Source organism: Phaenicophaeus curvirostris, chromosome Z (genome assembly GCF_032191515.1).
Source record: "Phaenicophaeus curvirostris isolate KB17595 chromosome Z, BPBGC_Pcur_1.0, whole genome shotgun sequence".
NCBI lineage: Eukaryota > Metazoa > Chordata > Aves > Cuculiformes > Cuculidae > Phaenicophaeus > Phaenicophaeus curvirostris.
Window position 1 is genome coordinate 75,315,874 of NC_091431.1, and position 21,469 is coordinate 75,337,342.

Below are 21,469 nucleotides of genomic sequence, written 5' to 3' on the forward strand. Positions count from 1 at the left end.
ATTCCTCCCTGTCATAACAGGGGTGGACACTTGGGTGGTGCCCAGCATGTGCCAGACCAGGATTTCTTTCCTCGGTGAAATCCTGGGAGATAAGTCCTGGGCTGCTTGGCAAAGCTCACATAGGACCTCTTCTGAAGCAGTGCCAGGGGCTGAATCATAGAATCACAGAACCATAGAATCACCTGGTTGGAAGAGACCCACCGGATCATCCAGTCCAACCATTCCTATCAAACACTAAACCATGTCCCTCAGCACCTCGTCCACCCGGCCCTTGAACCCCTCCAGGGAAGGTGACTCAACCCCCTCCCTGGGCAGCCTCCGCCAGGGACCAATCACCCTTTCTGTGAAAAATATTTTCCTAATGTCCAGCCTGAACCTCCCCTGGTGGAGCTTGAGGCCATTCCCTCTCGTCCTGTCCCCTGTCACTTGGGAGAAGAGCCCAGCTCCCTCCTCTCCACAACCTCCTTTCAGGTAGTTGTAGAGAGCAATGAGGTCTCCCCTCAGCCTCCTCTTCTCCAGGCTAAACACCCCCAGCTCTCTCAGCCGTTCCTCATAAGGCCTGTTGAGCTCATGTTCCTACGGCACTGCTGGGAGAAGGTCACATCGCGGCACAACAGAGGTTTTACTTTTGCTGCCTGCATGTTCCTTGCGCTGTCATGCTCTCTGGGAGGTGTGATGGAGATGGGCTCCACAGTCCCGGTCCGTTATTAGTTATTTTAGTAAATTAGCTCATTTAGAAGCTATTAACCCACAGGACGCTTTTGAGGAGCAGTAGTTTTGCTCCTGGTGCTGTCCCTAGAAAGCAAAGGATCACAGAATCACAGAATCACAGGATGTTGGAGATGAGGTCACATTAAGTGTATTTGGCCTACCGAGTGTTTGGGGGTGTCTTTTGGTGAGAAAGGGCTCTGGCTGCCATCTAAATCTGCCCAAATGAGGCTCTAAGGGCCACCAAGCAGAACACACCAGGTCACAGAACCATAGAATCATAGAATAGTTTGGGTTGGAAAGGACCTTAAAGATCATCCAGTTCCACCCCCTGCCATGGGCAGGGACACCTCCCACTAAATCAGGTTTGCTCCAAGCCCCATCCAACCTGGCCCTGAACCCCTCCAGGGATGGGGCAGCCACCACTGCTCTGGGCAACCTGGGCCAGGGCCTCCCCACCCTCATCATGAAGAAATTCTTCCTTATGTCTAGCCTAGGTCTGCCTCTCTCCAGTTTATACCCATTGCCCCTCGTCCTGTCACCACAAGCCTTTGTGAGCAATTCCTCTCCAGCTTTCTTGTAGCCTCTTCAGGTACTGGAAGGTTGCTATAAGGTCTCCTTGGAGCCTTCTCTTCTCCAGGCTGAACAACCCCAACTCTCTCAGCCTGTCCTCGTATGGGAGGTGCGTCAGCCCCCAGATCATCCTTGTAGCCTCCTCTGGACCTGTTCCAATAGCTCCATCTCCTTCTTACGTTGAGGATTCCAGAACTGGACACGGGACTCCAGATGAGGTCTCACAAGAGAGGATAAAAAGGGCTTCTGCTGCATCTCTGATGGCAGTGGTGCTGATGCACAGCTGGGTGCAAGGTGACACTCCCAGGTGAGATACATGTGGAAAGATAAGCCCCAAGTCTCACATTTGACAGAAGGTGGTTGCTATTTTCTCCCCTACTCTTCTGGAAGGTTTGACTGTTGGAGCCAGTTGCTAAGGGACTACACAAGACAGGCTGCTGGGAGGCTGCTTGCTTGAGAGGTGAAGTGTCAGGATTTACAGGATGATCTCCAGCCCCTAAAATAAGTAAAAAGTTAATTTTTTTTAAATCTGCCTGCTTGTAAGATAAAATTTTCTAAGAAACCTGCCAGGCTTTCTGGCAGCATTTCAATAAACTCAGTATGGTACTGTGTTGTGCTTTAGCTACAGACGCATTGGCAAGTGGAAAATAAATGTTTTCAAACCTTCCTCGTGGGCTCTAGATGACTGACTCACCACAGCGCTCTAAGCCAGCATAAGGTTCGCCCAGGAAACCTCCCCCTGCTGCTGCACAGGTGTGATGGTTGAATGAACAATTTTAACAATCTGAAAACAAGAATGTAAGTAAGAATGGACTTTGCACAGGAGGAGAGGAGAATCATAGAATCACAGAGTGGTTTGTGTTGGAAGGGACCATGAAGATCATCCAGTTCCACCCCCCTGCCATGGGCAGGGACACCTCCCGCTGGATCAGGAGCTCCAAGCCCCATCCAACCTGGCCTTGAACCCCTCCAGGGATGGGGCAGCCACCCCTGCTCTGGGAAACCTGGGCCAGGGCCTCCTCACCCTCAGCATGAAGAATTTCTTCCTAATGTCTCATCGAAATCTTCCAATTTGAAGCCATTCTCACTTGTCCTGTCACTCCAAGCCCTTGTAAGAAGCCCAACTCTCTCAGTCTGTCCTCATGTGGGAGATGCTCCAGCTCTTGCATCACCTTCATGGGCTCCTCTGGATCTGTTCCCACAGTACCATCTCCTTCTTCTGTTGCAGATTCCAGAACTGGACTCAGGACTCCAGGTGAGGTCTCACCGGAGCAGAGCGGGGGGGCAGAATCCCTTCCCTCACCCTGCTGCTTCAACTGCTTTGGATGCACGGTTGGTTTCTGGGCTGTAAGTGCACATTGCTGGCTCGTGTCAGGCTTCTTATCAATGAGCACCCCGAGTCTTTCTCCTCAGGGCTGAGAATAACAGCTGCTTTCCTCAAAAATCCTGCTTTGACTAATGTTACGCCAATTTTCCACAGAAAGGTGGAGAAGAAGAAAAATAGAACTTTGATCTTTACTGTTTATGATCAGACATGCATATTTATCCACAGCACTTTGTACAAGCATTCATTTATTATTTTCCTTTTTTTTTTTTTTTTTTTTTACTGTATCAGGGTTCTTGTTTTTCAGGGAAATTTTTGCTGCCAGCAATCAGCATTGGGACAGATTGGTGACAGCGATATCCTTATGTTACAGGGATCCTAAGTCAGATTGCTGCAGGATGCACTTGAGGTGTGTCTTGGAGATTATGTGATCTAAAAGTGGGATTTTGTGTTGTCTGACCACCTAGTGAAAAAGACGTATTGTAGTGCGGGGCTGGTACTTGGCAGGCTGCAAATAATAAAGATTTCAGCCTACAACTGTGCATGGGGAAAGCCATGCATACCATGTTGATGAACATCTTTGAAAGCAGATAAATGTACTTCTAATTTGTTAGCTTAATTACCACAGCTTTGCACAGCACTCAGCTGGTAATGCCTTTCTCAACAGATTATAAATCTTAAATAATTCTCCTGGAAGATTAATTCCTTCCCTTTGTATTTGGACACCTCTCTGGAGTGTATTTGCAGAACTCAGTTGGGTGTCATTAACGTCCCCCCGTGATTATTGCGGTCGCATTGTGAGCTATAAACATCCCTCTGGAGCAGCTCCTGTGGATCAGAGTATGAGACATCAATCTTCCTCTTGTAATTACATCCTCAGGACAGGAGTGAGGCTTTGTCCTCCCAAAACAACCTCCTGCCAATTAGCAGGCTTAAGTTTTGGGTGGACACCCTGTCATCTGCCTGCTTGAAAGAAAAGTCCATCTCTTCAACCTTTCCAAATTATGGTTCTAAAAAAGAGATTTAATTTAGAAGACTGCAAATGTGAGGGTCTTAACCTTCTCTGCAACTGCTTTTAACTCTCCAGCAGTCACTTGTGTGTAGGAATAGCTCAGTCTTTGAAGCTCAGTATGAATTTTGGATCAAGAAACCTCCCTGATATTTCTAGGCCTGTTTTTCTTCTTTCTTCTTTTTCTCATTCCCACTACCAAAGCTAATATCAAAGCGTTAACTTCTCTTACATCAGCAGGAGACAAAACAACCAAGTCCCATTTCTGTGGCAGACCAAGCCCAAGCCAGGTCTGGGCTCTTCCAAAACGAAGGTTTAGATATTGGTGTTTGAACAGGTATCTAAATAGCCTTGTCAGGTTTTGGATCTGCCCCTTCAATGCCAGAACAACACTTAAAATCCAGTCTTGGATCGTTTGTGTGGGCCATGATGGTCATCAGGAGAAGCTGTATAACCTCATATGGGCAGGGAATACCCCTGAGAGAAGGGACAAGCTCTCTGCTGAGCCATGCAGTGCAGTTTGCTTTCAAAAAGTGTTTATAAATGCATTTTCATGGGCATTTGCTTAATTAGATGTGTGTTTATAAATAAAATGGAAGTGTGAGACTGCAAAAGCATGTGTCACCATTATGCCTCCCCCTGATTTTCACAATGCTTCTGCTCTCTTCCCAATCTTACCTGCTAGCCAGGGAACTATGGGACAGCCTCTCGTCCCAGACAGCATTCAGATCAGCTGGGAGGCTGATGGTTTAGTTCTTTGAATAATTTCTGACCTTAATCTCACTGGTCTGGTTATTGGTTTTGGTATTTTTTATTTTTTTCAGCCCTTCAGACCCCAAAGCACCAGGTTTTTCTTCCTCAGCCTTTGGCTCCTGTTGGACATTTGTCCTGGAGCTGCTCTGGGTGGCAGCAAGTAATTTATCTGACTGATCCCAGGTGTCTAAACTGGGGTGAGTCAACTAAAAAACTCATTCCCTAGAAATTCTTTTTCTTTCTTACCAGCTAAGAGCGTGTTGGAATGCCCAGTTTTAGAAGTAGACTTCATCGTGGTAGGCAGAGATGGCTTGACTGCTCCCACTGCTGTTGCAGTAGGGTCAGCAAGCTGCAAGAATACCTAAATTCTAACAAATCTGACATTTTTTTCAGTGGGGTTTTGTTAATTCAGCCTGTCATGCCATCTCCGGAGCTGTGTTTTTTAACAGCGCTCGGCTGCTGGATGCAGTGCTGAGGCTGGTGATGGGGTGAAGCCAGGGGTGCTGGTGCTGGTGGACCTACCAGGCCATCAGATTCATTTATTTAAAAATATAAAGGGAGGTTTGGAGGATGCTCCGGGATCTCCAGGGGAAGGGATGTCTGGCAGTGCTTCAAGGAGAAATGAGTGATGCAAACAGGGAAGGGGCTGCCCTTCTCCTCACTTCTGCTGCCCCTGCACTGGGGCTTAATTCAGCTACGAAGCATCACTGATCTTCCAAAAATGAATTGGGAAGAGTCACCCCACATAAGCTCGTTCCAGCGTCCCTGGCTGTTGAACTGCTTGTTATTTCAGGAAACCGGAGGCAAGACTATGTGCTATTTTGCGATTCCTCAGTAGATGAAGCCTTTGTGCAGGATTTGATTGTTTCAAGCTGTAACTGCAGCGTCAGCAAGAGAGGTTTTTATTTTTAACAGTGTTACTGATTGCAGCCTTCCCTTCGATGGAGAGCTGGCTCCATGCAGCTCTGTCACACGCGGTAGCTACTTAGCTGTGTTAGAAATGGCTTTTTTATTCTTTGCTGCTCTCCTTGTGTTTCAGAGACGGCCCTAATGCCACACTGCCATCCCTGGGGTGAGAAGAAACCTAGGAGTCTCATACAAACCTTGCTCAGCCGTGCATGATCATCATCACAGCCCTTGGTCACCGAGTACATCCATTCATGGACCTGGCACCTGCTCAGTTTGGTACTGTAGAGGCTTTAATTTGTGTCTCAGAGCAGTTCCTGGGCTGGTGCCTGCAGCTGAGCTACCTCCCCCAGATCTTTGTCTCTCCTCTTTTCCCACCACTGTATTCAAAGGATATATTGGAAGGGGAGTTTGTACATCAGATACTCCAGCTTTTTAGACAGGTTTAATCACAGAATTGTAGAATGCCAGGTTAGAATGGACCTTAAGCATCATCCAGTTCAACCTTTTAGATGATCTATAATTTGGTGGCCCAGCACCCCCTCAAGCTGAGCCCTGCAAGTGTCCAGTTCAGAGGAATCCACCACTTCCCTGAGGAGATGATTCCAATGTTTCACTGTTCTTATGGAGAGACATTTCCTTTTGGAATCCAGTCAGAGCCTCACCAGGTGCAACTTGTACCTACTATCCTTTACCTTTTCCGTGTGGTTCCTCATAAAAAGGGAGTTACATCCTCTCGGCAGAGTTAGACCCCTTTATGGCACATGGTGGTAAGGTCTTCCCTAAGCCTCCTCCTCTCAAGGCTGAACAAACCCAGCTCTCTCAGCCTTTACCTCGTATGGAAGGTTTCCCAGTCCTCTGATCATCCTGATGTCCCTTCTCTGCACCCTCTCCAGCCTGTCCGACCTTTTTTGTATGCTGGGGACCAAAACTGGATGCAGAACTCCAGGTGTGGCCTGCCAAGCACTTAGTAGAATGTGATAATGACTTTATCTCTGCTGGTGATGCCCTTTTATGATGCACCTCGGCAACCTTTGCTGCCGCAGCACACTGCTTGATCACATTGAACCTGTTGTACATCAGGACCCTCAGGTCCTCCTCCACAGAGCTGCTCTCCAGCCATGTGGGACCTAGTCTGAGCTGCACTCCAGGGCTGTGTATTCCCAGGTGCAAGACCTTATGCTTTATCTCTATTGACCTTCATAACGTTCCTGCTAGCCCCCTCTTCCAGCCTGCCCATGTCTTCCTGGAGGGCAACTCTTCCCTCTGGAGTGTCAGTCTCCCTTCTCATCTTGATGTCATCTTCAGACCTCATCAGGATGCTCTTCATCCCAACAGCCAGGTTGCTTTTGAAGATATTAAACAGTTTAGCTGGAAGGGATGGGATGATAGTGCAGAGAATTGGTTGCAGCACCTGAGAAGGAGAATTTCCGAAGACTATTCATAGAATCATAGAATCACCAGGGTGGAAGAGACCCACCGGATCATCGAGTCCAACCATTCCTATCAAACACTAAACCATGTCCCTCAGCACCTCGTCCACCCGTGCCTTAAACACTCCAAGGGAAGGTGACTCAACCCTCTCCCTGGGCAGCCTCTGCCAGTGCCCAATGACCCTTTCTGTGAAGAATTTTTTCCTAATGTCCAGCCTAAATCTCCCCTGGCGGAGCTTGAGGCCATTCCCTCTCGTCCTGTCCCCTGTCACTTGGATTGTCCCCACCCTGGATTAATGACATGCACCCCAGTGCCTGCCAGTCATGTTTGTTAGTGGACACCACTCCTAGATGCATGTGTCTGAGATCCCTCTGACTTGGATGGCACTGGGGGAGCATCTTGCTGCATGGGATATCACGGGGATTCCAGTGATTTTGCAACCAATTTCATCAGGTTTTTTTTCTCCCCACTTATTTTTATTTCTTTCTGAATGTTGGAGATTTGCAAAGCAAATATTTTCTGCTCTTCAAAATCCAGCATAAAATATTTGGGGTTTGACATTTTCCAGCACAGGGTTGGTGGCTGGATTTTCATCTGGCAGCATCCGTGTTGCAAAGTGCATTTATGGGGCAACCAGAGCCTGTTGAAGATCTCGCTTTATCCTTATCTAATGCGTAAAAAGAAGGAGTAAAGAGGAATTTCCCCAGACTAGGTGCTGCCTCTAAAATCAAGAAGCTTGCTTGATGCCCTTTTCAGACCTTCTCTTTGCGTGGGGCAGATGTAATGGGACCCTGGGGTCCCACAGAAGCTGTTCTGGTCTATCCCCATAAGCCCAGTTTCCAACTGCACAAACAACCCCAGTGCAATGCCCCCCACAATGTGAATTATTCTTTTCTCCACCTCCCAGTAACAGGAGGATCTTGGGTAAGAAAACCTTCTTTCCTTGCCCAGTGTTCATTAAAAGGTTGTTTCCAACGTTAACATGAAAATTCTCTCTGAGTGCTAAAACGAAAAAAGATAAATCATCAGATTGGAGAGGAAAGCCTCTCTCTGGTAGTTTTCTTGCCATCCCCTCACCACCTTCAGCAATTTTTTTCATTTGTTCACCGTATTAATCCTCCTAAATCTTTTCCTGTTAGCAGCCAGCACAATAATTCAAGCATGTACTAAGTGCCCATAACAAATGTTAAACCTCACATCTGGGACAGAAAATATTAATTTCTCTAGTTGTAGGCAAAGAGGAATGGAGTGAAAGAAAACAGAGAGGCAGAGACTGTTTGGCAGCAGCACTCTGGACCCGTTCCAACTGCTCCATCTCCTTTGTATATTGGGGATTCCAGCACTGGACACTGGACTCCAGATGAGGTCTCACCAGAGCAGAGCAGAGGGGCAGATTCTTCTTCCTCACCCTGCTGGCCACTCTGCTTTGGATCCATCCCAGGACATGGTTGGCCTTCTGGGCATATATGTCTATTTATATGTAATAATACATATATACTCATTATATATATATTTTATATTATATGTATTTTTTAGATATATATATATTTCATTTAATTTTAAAAATAGAGGGCTGGCTTCAACTTCAAAGTTACGAACTGTCACCATTACAGCTTCTAAGGTGCTTTCCTTGTTAAACTAAAGCCCAGGAAATGGAGCATCTTGACCAGAGTGGCAGGACCCGTCTGACTGGATATGAGAAACAGAGATTTCTAGGTGCGATTCCTCCCATCCTGCAGAAGACATTTAAAACAGATTGGGTGAATCACTCCCTAAAAGTGCCTGTTTCTCTTCACTGACTAAAGGAATTGAGGGGCGATTAGCTCTGATGGAGGCATCTACGCTGCACATACCTTGAGTCAAGGGAGCTGAGTCAAGGGAGCTGAATCCTCACTGCTTGAGGATAAAGATTTATTTTCTCCTGCATACCTGCTGGCTTTTTGGCTCAGTGACTTGCCTGAGCTTCAGCCACTGGGAAGTGATAGTTCATTTGCCATAACTGATTTGTTTTTAAGGTGTCTACTCCACCACCAAGCGTAAATGTGATGTTAGAGCCTGCTGTGGTGTGATATGCATCTGGCTTTTGTCTCCTGCAGCTCCGATGAGGCATTTATTGATGTCTCGAATGGCAGTTTGGTGAGGTAAATAGGATAGTGTGATCCAGAAGAAAGTCTTCTTAGGTAAGTGAGGATGGACAGTAGTACTTATCAAATTTCCAGGTCATTCCAGCCTGAGGAAATCCTCAAGGACAGGCAAATCAGAGCAATGGCCTCAAAAATCATAGAATCATAGAATCATAGAATAACCAGGTTGGAAGAGACCCACCGGATCATCGAGTCCAACCATTCCCATCAAACACTAAAATGATGTGGTGTTATTCAGTAAGGTAAACGTCACACACATGGATCAGCGATTCAGTGTGAGGTGGGACATAATGGGAGAGGTGAAGGCTCAGGGGTGTTGTAGATCCTCACTGAACCTTGGTGCTGGAGGTGGCCATCACCCTGGGGTGTCAAAATAGGGATACTATGAGTATCAGTAACAGCTCAAGGACAATCCTGCTCATCTCGGTGTTGGCAAAGCCCCAGCAGGTGTCCAGAAAAGGTGTGGAGAAACAGGGACCTCCAGAGAACATCCTGGGGGCTGTGTGTCCCTTGTAACTCCGCAGGAGAGCCACAGTGGTGGCTTTGCGATGTGAAATGTGTTGGAGGAAGGGAATAAATTGTTTTCTGGGTTTATTGTGATGTGCACATCTGAGTACCATGAGCATCAGTGCAGGATGCGGTTTCCCAGCTGCACTGGAAATCGCTGCCTGGATAAAAGTCACCCCTGCATGGACTGTACATGGGTGGAGGAATCCTAGTGAATCTGCTTTCCAATGGCCACATGCAGCTGGGCTCCTCTGGGCATTGACAAAATAAAGATAAAAGGCCAGTGAGAAGAACAGAGCTCATTTCATCCAGACCAGGAGCCAGCAGAGACACGTGCGGTTAGTTAGTGCGCATAGCAATTTGTGATTTTGGGACCTGCTCCTAATTAATTCTGTCACACCCCTGCGAGGGCTGTAGGTGGGTAGGAACAATTATCTCCATTTTCAGGTAACAGGATCACAGGATTTAACTGATTTCCTAAGGTGCCTCGTTGGCTGAGCTGGGGCTACAGCTCAGCTCTGCACTCCTTCTCTGTGCTACCTTCCCTGCTCCACAGACTGTGTCCTTCTCTCTATTTGAGACTTTATCTGGAATATTGTGTCCAGTTCTGGAATCTGCAGCTTAAGAAGGAGATGGAGCTGTTGGAGTGGGTCCAGAGGAGCTACAAGGATGATCTGAGGGCTAGAGCACCTCTGCTCTGAGGCCAGGCTGAGAGAGTTGGGGTTGTTCAGCCTGGAGAAGAGAAGGCTCCAGGGAGACCTTAGAGCAGCTTCCAGTGCTGAAAGGGTTGCAAGAAACTTGTGGAGGGGCTGTTTACAAGTGCTTGTAGTGATAGGATGAGGGGCAATGGGTATAAACTGGAGGGGCAGATTTAGACTAGACAGAAGGAAGAATTACTTCACTATGACAGTGGGGAGGCCCTGGAACAGGTTGTCCAGGGAAGCTGTGGCTGCTCCATCCCTGGAGGTGTTCAGGGTCGGATGGGACCTTGGGCAGCATGACCCAGTGGGAGGTGTCCCCGACCACAGCAGAGGGTTGGAACTGGATGATCTTTAAGGTTCTTTCCAACCCAAACTATTCTATGATTCTATGATTCTATTTCCCCTTCCAACATTGTGTGTTTACATCTGCAGGTTCCCACCCCTGCCTTGTTTTGCTGTGTTTGGGGCGATGGCGAGATGTATTTTTCTTTCTAACGAGGGCATTTTTTTCCTTGTGCTAGTGCACCATTGTTGACCTGATGCTTGACAGCACACAGGCCTGGCTGAGCTTTTGACAGCTGCGTTTTTAATGGCTCAATAATTTATTCGCCTACCATGGCAGAGATGTTTTTCGGGCGAGATATATGCCTTGGAAATGTGCTGGTCTGGCAAACCGATGCAATGACTGCTCTGTGACCGGTAAGGAAGTCGTTACCCCACTGCGCTGGGAGATTTCAATTGCTAAAACAGATAATTACAGCCAAGGATGAGCCAGGAGGCCCAGGCAGATGGCTCAGGGCTGGGGTCCTTGTAATTGTCTCTGAAGACAAGCATCCTTCCCCTGGATGGGGCTGTGGGTCTGGCTTCCCGCCCTGTGTCCCCTGGAAGCAAATCCCAAATCGCTTCAGCCTCTTGAGTCAACACTGACCTCCTCTTGGGCTGCTGGACTTATTGAGGACCATGCAGTTGCTGGAAAACAAGTAAAACTAGATCCCCCAAATGCTTTCCACGCAATACCTTCCCTTTTATAAATATACAAAGCCTTCCTTGTGAGTTGTTTTCCAAGTGTTTTCTTGGAAAATCTTCAGTTCTAATGCGTATACATTCAGTTTTGAGGACCTGTCACTTCATCCGAGCAGTCAGGACGTGAAGGAACTTCTCTCTCCCTTCCTTCTTGCCCCGTGTAGCTTTGCTTCCCCCTCTAGTTTTGTTTCTCTGTTGCTTTGAAAGATGTGAGACAGGTTATTCGCCTCTTTGTTTCTCTTCCTTTTTGACTCACTGAAGTGAGTGGGTTTTACATCCTCACACATGCTGTGTCCTAGCTGGGTTTCTCAGCATGGATTTGGTAAGATGCTAATGGGAGGAAGCAGGTGGAACATCTCCCTCTGCCATTTTATGAGTTTATTTTGCATTTACTGTAATCCTGAGTCTTTTGACTCAGTGACTTAGTCAAGAATATTTTAAAAAACTCTGTTTTGGTTGATTGAAACATTTAATTCAGACCTAAATGCAATACTTCTTCATATGGCACTTTGTATGCACTCTAAGCGTGTTTCTTCTTCGCATGACTGACCCTTTCAGAAACCTCATTTGAAATAAAGTGCATCCCTTTCAGAATTCAAGCATTACCTTCAGATAAAACTAAACATGAAATTATTTTTTAAAATCTCTCTTTCCATCCCCTTCCCCCCAGCTGCAGCTTTCAGTTTAATTTGATTTAGGATTAAGCCTGGTTTTGGCCATCCCCCAACTACGCTGTCATGCTGGGTGGTCTTCCAGCCAGAATAACCTGCAAGTTCCAGTGGCCCCAGTCAGAGCATCTCTCTGTTAACCAGATTTCTTTTTGATTTTCATACTCAGTGCTTTTACTTAAGAAATGCCCTGTGCCTGGAAAATCAGCCTCTCAGCTGCCCACCCTGCAATGATGCCCCAGTCTTGCCCTCCTTCTCAGAAGATGCTCAGAGCACCAGGAGAAACCCAAAGGGTGGAAAGTCCTGCTGATGCTGCCTCTCTGCTTTGGGAAACAGGGATGATTTGGGGATGAAGAGTTCTCATTTTGAAGAGACTGTCAGCCAGAGAAGCTTTTGCGAAACCATTTCAAATGGATTTTTTGAAACAGTTCTGACACTGACATCCAGGATTCTTGTGTACAAAGTGCAAAAAGAAGCCGTATCTCACAGTATTTCTATTCCTGATGTGGTAAGAAACACCTTCCTCACCCTACAGTTGCCACAAACACATAGAAACAAAACTATTATTGCCAGCAAAAACTAGGTGTATGCTGTGTTTCATCTCAGGGATCCCAAGAAGCTGGCAGCTAATTTGTAGATTTTACCATATTCTCCAGATTTCCAGATCTAGATAGCTCTTTTCAAAACCCCGTGGGGTTTAGATGTGAGCTGTTTGCTTTGCGGTGTCTGTCTCAATGTTGCACCAGTGAATTCCTCTGCAGCATCTCCTGGCGAGGGTGGTGGCACGGGGCAGGTCCGGTGCTCACGGCAGGATGCTCCAAGTTCCCCAGAGCTCAGTGCAGACTTCTCCACGTGCCCAGACTGATGGCTTGCCAAGCTCTCGGGGATGCTAGCAGCACAGACTGTCCTGTTTGTTCTGGTCTGAGTTAAAGTAGAGCAGTTTTCTAATATTTCAGCTAAGTTTTGTCTAAATAACTTCATTTTCAGAAAATTAACTGCGTGTTTTTGGACAGTGTCTGTCTCTAGAAGTGATAACACAGAAAATTTATCACCGAAGTAACAGAGCATTGGTATGCAGAAAGGTCATTGCTTACATCTATCCCTATGGAGACGAAAGTCATCCTCAAGCTGTTGGAATGCTGTAAGTGAAGCGTGGGAAAAAGGGTCACACCTGCAGGGAGGGGTGGACAGAACAGGTGACCCAAAACTGACCAGCAGAGTGTTCCATACTCATCATACTTGGTATAAAACAGAAGCATCATGACTGACAAACCCCCTCTTGGATGGCCAGCCTCCAATACAGACCTCATCCGTCTTTTTGCCCCTGATCCCAGACCCGTGTGATCCTCAATCCAGTTCCTGAGTCCAGCTCCCATCTACGGAGTTTGACCCAGGACCTTTCCCTGTGCCTTCTCTGCAGCATTAGTGGTGATGCAGTTGCAGAGGGTGGGTCGATTTCATATGATTGCACATAGTTTCTTATTAATAATTTCCTCATTAATAGTATTTTCCTTATTATTATTATTGTTGTTTCCAACCCACTGCTTGCGTTTAGCTGCTGATCAAGCTGAGCTGGGGCTAAACCACGACACCGTCTCAGTGCCTTGTGTTCCCTGGCACGGCTTCGTCCCTTGGCACAGCTGCTGGCTTTGTCCCCTGTCCCCTGCCCTGCCTGCAACACTCAACAATAGTCGAGCGTCCGCTGCACACTGCTTGTGATGCTCCTCACAGGCATCTGTTGCCTTGTGCTTCCCCATCTGCTGCTCGGAGCTGCTCCTCTTTTCCGCAAAACCCACGGGGTCAGAGGCTGCCCTTTTGTCACTGGAGGGTTTATCTGCTCGTGGGAGGGTTTTCACATGGGGTGGTGGTTTCGCTTGGCAAACAGAGTAACGGGCTCCTCTCTTGGGCATTGAAACACAGTCACACCTCCTGGAAGAGGTTATACCAAAGCTTTTTGTTCCCTTCGGAAGGGTTTTGTTGGGCAGATGAACTTGTGCAATCCCAGCAGAGAGCTGTTTGAGCTGCCTGCACTCTGGGAGTCAAGGTTTGGGCACTGCAGCATTTCTGAAACTCTCAGATTATCCACAAAGCAAAGACAACCAGGGAATATTTAGTGCTATGGAGCATTTTGGGATGATGTCCAACCTAACCCTCCCCTGGCTTATCTTCCTGCCATTCCATGGGTCCTGTCCTTGGTCACCAAAGAGAAGAGCTCAGCGCCTGCTCCTCCTCCTCCCATGGTGAGGAAGCTGGAGACTGTGACAAGATCTCTCCTCAGTCTCCTCTTCTCCAGAATGAACACACCAAGTGATTTCAGCTGCTCCGCACACAGCTTCCCCTCTAAACCCCTCACCAGCTTCGTGGCCTCCTCTGCACTCCAGCATCTTTAGATCCTTCTTATACCACAGCGCCCCAAACTGAGGCTCTCATTGGCAATAACTCAGTTAAAGCTTGACAAAGGCATTACATGTGAAGAACAGTTTATTTCTGGAAGAAGAGCAAGCGCTGGTGTCATGGGTAAGGCCCTACCCATCTCTGCAACAAGCTCTCTCCAGGGAGGGTTCTCAAAGTCGGGCTGTAATTGCATGGAACAACTTTATTGCTCTGTATAAATTCAATCCTGTTTTCTCTGCTGAAGCTACACCTACACACTAAAGTGCTTCTCATCAAGAATGCCAGAGACGTATGTAATAATTAAGTAGTCTTCCCATATAATTTTTTTTCAACAGGAGATATGCTGTCAAGAAGTTAATCTTGGTGATGCTGCTAAAAGTTGAATGTAAAGAAAGCAGGTGGGTATCTTCTGAGCAGCATTTCCTTACGGACAAAAAGTCCTGCGACAGTTCAAGAGGGCCAAACAGTCTGCAGTATGAGGCCTTACTGCTGAGTGGATGAGAAGGGATGAGAAGAAGATAAAGGCTTTTTTTAAGCTGTCAGGCACCTGGAGGCTCATTGTCCTGTGTGAAGTGAAGTGGGCTAAGTGCTTGGAGCTCCACACAAGGGATCAGCATGTTGTTATTTAATTTTCTCCTTGATAGCGTTGGATAAAAGCAGGAAACATCTACGTGACTCTTACATGGGCATCACCCATCTGAATAAACCACTGGGTAAGGAATATTTTCTTCAATGAACAGGTGGGTTAAATCCCCCTCAGTGAGTAGGGTGGGAAGGAGAAGAAAAAATATTAGGTGAAACTTCCATTTTCACTTCACATTTGTGGTGTCGCTTTCTCTGGCGGTGAACCTTGGCCAGCGGGTGCAGGTGGGTCTAAGCCACAAAATTCAGAGGATGTGTTCATGGAGGAGAGGAGCTGGGAATTAAAGTCAAGTCTCAGTCTTTATATTACTGGGTGGGCATAGCATCTCTGCTTTGGGGAGAGCCCCTGAGCCCCATCACATAGAAGTCAATCATACAGTGAACCATGGTCCACCAAACAGTGAAGGTCTCACAAGTCTTGTTTCCCATCAATCTCTATCAGATATAATGGGATAGACTTCCTAGGACCCCAGGAAAGGAAGCTCTGTGCCAGGAAGCTCCTTATTAATCAAGTGTTACGACACGGCTGACTCAATTTCTCCTTTTATGGTCATTTAAGCTTTGTTTACAGCTGTGGCTGGTGGGATGTTCAGCAGCACCACAGCATACTGTCTGCAGGCAGAAAATGAAAACAAAATTGAAAATATGCTGAGAAAAAAGAGAAGTTGTCTCTTACTGTGTTTCCAACCTGCCTTTTATTGGTTTCATCCTCTGTCTGTGCTTGTTTCTCTCTTTCTCAGAGAGGAAATTGCACAATATCAGACTTCTCACATCACAGGCAGTGAGAAGGTGTTTCTGGTGGGGAAAGAAACGTGAAGTCTGCTTCAGGGTAAAGATTTTCCTCCTCTAGACTGGCTGAAAGAGCTCTGCAAAGGGATATTTAAAGCTCTCCCCACCCCAGGATGGGAAGCCCTCTCTTGTTTTGTGAGGGAGAATATCCAAGGGATGCTGAGGTGTTTAAAAAAACACAGATCCAAGATGAATGGGCAAAGGGATGGGAGGAAGAAAATGCTTTAGACTGATTTAGAGCTAATGACTCTTTTCCAACCCTAATGTCAGATTGCTTAAAACAAAATATGACATTTCAGGAATGAAGACAAGACATTTGTGGTGTACTGTGTCTGTGGCTCCAGCTGCTTGACGCTATCTTCTTTTTAGCTGTAGAGAGTAATGCTTGGCTTAGGGTAAAAATCAGGAAAAAGATAAAGTCACAACTTCTTTTTTTTTCTGTTTTCCATGTAAGAGAAAGCTCTGGGGAAACCTTACAGCAGCCCTCCAGTACTGAAAGGAGCTCCAGGAAAGCTGCGGAGGGGCTCTCGATTGGGGAGTGCAGGGATGGGATGAGGGGGAATGGTTTGAAGCTGAAAGAGGGGAGATTGAGGTGAGATCTTAGAAAGAAATCTTTTCCTGCGAGGGTGGGGAGGCCCTGGCCCCAGTTGCCCAGAGCAGTGGTGGTTGCCCCATCCCTGGAGGGGTTCAAGGCCAGGTTGGATGGGGCTTGGAGCCCCTGATCCAGTGGGAGGTGTCCCTGACCATAGCAGGGGTGGAACTGGATGGGCTTTAAGGTCCCCTCTGACTCAAACCACTCTGTGATTCTATGACTCTATGATTTTTCCTAACATCCATTTTAAACCTCCCGTGGAGCAACTTGAAATGGCTTCAGGTTGCATCAAGGGAGGTTTAGATTGGATATTAGGAAAAAATTCTTCACTAAAAGGGTTGTCCTGGCAGAGTCTTCCCAGGGAAGTGGAGTCTCCATCCCTGGGGGTGCTTAAAAGATGTGGAGATATGGTGCTTAGGGACACGTTCTAGTGATGGAGTTGGCAGAGTAAGATTTCCAGTTGGATTAATGACCTTGAAGGCCTTTTCCAATCTGAACGATTCTGTGATTCAATGATTCTGTGAAAATTACATGTACACAAAACTTCAGTCATGTGTTGGGTTGAGTGGAGCCATGTGAATAAAGCTAAGCCTGTGTTATTGCCACATTTGGAAACCGGGATTTTTGGGAACGTGGCAGTAATTATCTATCAGGAACCTGGGCTGACACCGTTTCTACACTGGGGAATCAGAGTTCAGCACTGCTCAGTTTCTCCCTAAATACACCCAACAGATCTGCTTCCTATTTCCCCGTGAAAAGCTGATGTGCCCTGTTTGAAGGCAGAACTTACCTTGATCCTTCTGCCTGAGATGGTGCAGGAAGGTTACTTGGCATGCAAAAAAACATCGCTGTGTGCTGTGTTTTGCCTACTGCTGGAGACTCTGTGGGAGCTCATGGCTCGGGCTCCCCCATGTGGGATGGGATTTTCCTTTTAGGATAAAATGCTGCTGGTATTTTGCACAGACAGGCTGCCAAAAAAATCCTTGAGACCTTTCACTGAGTGGAGATACGAGATAAGTCAATATCTGCCTGCTGCTGGAGAAAATCTGTGCTCCCTCAACCCATCAGAGCCTCAGTGTGATAGCAAAAATGTCTACTTGCAAAGTTAGTGAGGGACAGGGAGACAAGTATTTAATTTAGTTAATTAATATAAATGGCAAATCTGCCTACAGCTCCAGCACTGGTACCTACACACGTGGCTTTGCCCTCAAACTGCCTTTTGAAAGGCTTTCCCCAGTTTCAGGTTTTGTAACTCCGGTGCCTCTCACCGCTCCAAAGCTTTGCTGTGAAATGCGCCTGACAGGTTCATTTCTGTTCCTGCTCTGTAGGGGAAATCAGGTATTCTCTATCAGTCTGCAAAGATTTCTGCTTTATTTAAAAAAAATGTGTGCATGCAGAAAGGAATTTCAAGGTGCCACAATTTTATTTAATGCATTTAGTGATGTGATAGGATAGCAGGATGGAGCAAATGATTTACAGTGAAAAACAGAGTCAGTTAATTTGGCTTTATTTTTCTTGCCTCTCAATCTTTCTGGCCAACTAATTATAATTATGACTTTATTTTCCTGAAATTTTAAGCCCCAAATAACTTCAGTGAAAGACTTACACCATATAGCTCTTTTATATCTATTATATGTTACGGGCACTTAATTAACCTTAGCTGACACCCATGTCGCACAGTATCACATCTTGTTTCTGAATGGGTTCATGCAGGGTTTGGAGTCCACTTTCCACTTCAGTAGTTGTGGATCCTAGCCTGAAAATGCAATTCTCAATGACTTGTCTCTAATAATTGTCTCCTTAAATTAACTCCTGTTGTAAATATGCTCAACAACAAATCCAATTCCTGAAAAATAGTCATAGAAAGCAAAAAAAAAGGGATGAAAATGTGGCTGAAGCAAATTCTTTAGGATCTTCTGAGTCTCTTCTGGTGCTTTGGTGCAAAAGACACAAGGTGGCCCCTTCTCTTGTGTTTCTCTCTGTGGGTCCACGACTCTTCCTTATGGCCCTTCACCAAAATAATTGCTCTCCTTCCTTCTCCTGTGGTTGTGGGTTTCACATGTTGTCCAGGACAATCCAGGAAAACCTGATGGGCTACCTTGGACTAGTACAGCTTTTCAAGGTGTACTGTAATAACTTCAGTAATCAAAGGAAAGCCACAATGCATGCCTTCAGCGTTCAAAATCAGCACCAAAACCCATGGATCATATGCCAGAAGAACCTGACGTTTCTGATCAAGTGCTTTTTTGTCTTTTTTATTATTTTGTCTTTATTATTTTGTCATTATTATTATTTTGGGAGCTTCTGGGTCGCATTTTCTGGTTTTCCCTTCAGGTCAGGAAAGCATTTAAAGCTTGTACTTGTTGTAGAGCATCTTATGGTTTTGTTATGAATCTGCTCTTTTCCACAGTTCCACCTCCTGGAGTCTGGGGGAACTGGACAATATTAGAAAAAACAGTGAGCAAAATGCAACTCAACAAAAGGCTGATGGCCACAATGTCCTGTGCACTGTGCCCATGTGCTTTGGGTCCCCCTGGGAGGAAGACAGCTGGGGATGCTTGGAGATAGCGTGGTGACAAGCCTGGCATGCAGTGGTTCTCAGCTCACGATATTCGGGGTCCTGCTGAGCCACAGCTCCTGCTCTCACCCTTTGTTCAAACCATCCCATCTTTAGACTTCAACGATGCGGTCCCTTAGTTGGGACGTGCACGTATTATTTAAATTCTGAGAGAAAAGAGGAGAAGCCTGAACCCTTCCTCTCAGGTCAACGGATACGCAGCTCGGCTTTTAACAATGCTCTTTATTAAAGTAAATTCCTTCAGCTGTGATGGGGTAAGTGCAAAGAAATAGGGGAAGGCAGAGGGTTAAAACTGCTCAGCTGGTGTGAAGTGAGCTGTGAGGAACAGGTCCCAACAGGCCCCCGTGTAAGTAATGCTTTCTTCAGACTTAATCTTCCATCTCAGTTTACAATTAAGCACGTAATCCTTCTTGCTTTAATATTTCTACCTCACTCTGTGGCTTCTCTTTGTTCCATCAACACAGAAAAAAAAAAAAAGGGTAAGATCGCAGCAGGAAATTCAGGTGCGTGTAGATCTTGTGAGTCTGTCTCCTCTTCTGGGAAGGGGTCCACTTCTGGTGTCATAATGTGTCTTAGGATGGGATTAAATGAGTCCAGGATTTACCTTCCCGATTCCATCACAGCTCAGCTGGATAAACAAATCCCAATAGCTTTTGTTGAGGCATAGTTTTGGAGAACAGTCACTTCACCTGCAGATATTAGAAATACGGTCCTCCTGGGGGCTTGAATGCCTTTTAAAGGACTGGAGTGGAGTGGGAGAGTGCTGGAAACCAGACACGGTTAATCTGTGATCCAAAACTGAGCTGCTCATGTATGGGTGAGCGGTAGGATGCATCCCTCTGAGACTCTCCAGAGCTGCTCTGTAGGGCTTATGGAAAACATTTGTTGTGCGCGAAGCCACATTGCTGCCGTGATGGGGACAACTCTGAAGCTGTCAGCTCATTTTGCTGTTCAAAAGAGCAAAGTGAGGCGAACCAAGAGGCAGAACTTCAGCTACGTCACTTGGCCTGCAGCTTCATATGCATTTGATACATCCCATATTCCTTCCATACTGCCAACCCCTTCAGGCAACAGATTTATGTAACTATTTTACAGCCAATATGGACAGAAGCTTGGAGAATTACACATTTTTTTTATCGACTGTAAAGTCATTATACAAATCTATCACCTAAAATGCGAGCACCGTGGAAAGAACTTGATACTCCTAAAGCAGCCTTTATAAAAGCTTTATTGGATTTTAATTTGTAGCACGGGCTATAAATTGTGCAAGCAGCGTTGCTTGTACCGTGTCCCTGATGTGGCATACATTGGGCTGCCCTTGAACCAACGACAGTGACAAAGATGCTCTTTTAAATAAAGTAACTAACTCCATGAGAGGTCTCCTTCAAACACTTTATTATGGTGGTATTAAGCTGTCTAGAAACACCTGCCACAGCCAATTGCCTTCGCTTTTAGTGTGGAGAGGGTAAATGAGCTCTATTAGGGATGGTCAGATTGCAGATCTTGCAAAATATTTTCTGAAGGTTGACACCTTTCCTGCCTGTAGTTAAAAATGCCCTGTCTCTAGAGCTAATACTGGGCTCCCACTCATGCTTTAGTGTGGTCCTTGAATCCTCTTGCTTTAACTGGCAGGGATATATGGCACTGGAAAATTCCTGCATGCTTGTTATGTGCTAAATTCGTGCTAGCAAAGCGTTTAAGCCAAAGCTTAACGCCATCCCTGTTCATCAGCGTACCTGTGGCCAGATGATTGTTTTTAATACAACGACAGGCACAAAGGAAGGCGTTTCACGGGCTTAATTAGAAATCCATCTAGATGCATTTCTGATGGCTAAATATTTTTGAAATATCTGACTCAGAGCAGTGCTGAAATGCCGTGGGTGCTCAGGAAGGTTTAAGCAAGTGGTAAAAGGGCTCTGCTCAGTCCACTGATGGATGGTGCATGGGAGTTCTTCATGGAGGCTCTGTGCTTAAGGAGTTTAAGCAGGCTTATAACGTGTTATTCCGAAGTATTCTCACAGGCTGCTCTGGGCAGGACTCCGTGTGTGGTTAATACATAGGTATTTGCAGGAATAGGTTCCTTGAAGATGAAATAAAATACATGTTTTAAAATGGAGCCCTGCCTTCAGTTCCAGAGTCCTCGGCACAGGAAGGACACGGAGGTGTTGGAGCAAGTACAGAGGAGGCCACAGAGATGATCTGAGGGCTGCAGCATCTCCTGTATGAGGACAGGCTGAGAGAGTTGGGGTTGTTCAGCCTGGAGAAGAGAACGCTGTGAAGAGACCTTACAGCAGCTTCCAGCACTGAAAGGGGCTCCAGGAAAGCTGGGGAGGGGCTCTTGATTAGAGAGTGCTGGGATAGGACAAGGGGAGCTGTTTTGAAGCTGCAAGATTGAGATGAGATCTTAGGAAGAAATGTTTTCCTGTGAGGGTGGGGAGCCCCTGGCCCAGGTTGCCCAGAGCAGGGGTGGCTGCCCCATCCCTGGAGGGGTTCAAGGCCAGGTTGGATGGGGCTTGGAGCCCCTGATCCAGTGGGAGGTGTCCCTGCCCATGGCAGAGGGTGGAACTGCGTGGGCTTTTCCAATGAAAATTGGATGAAAACACTAAGTTTCCACACAAAAATTTCAGAATGATAATTTCATGCAGCACCTGGCCATATTTTATGAACTGTTTGTGCACTTTGATGGTGATCTGGTGAGTGAATGACATCAGAAGGCATCTTTCT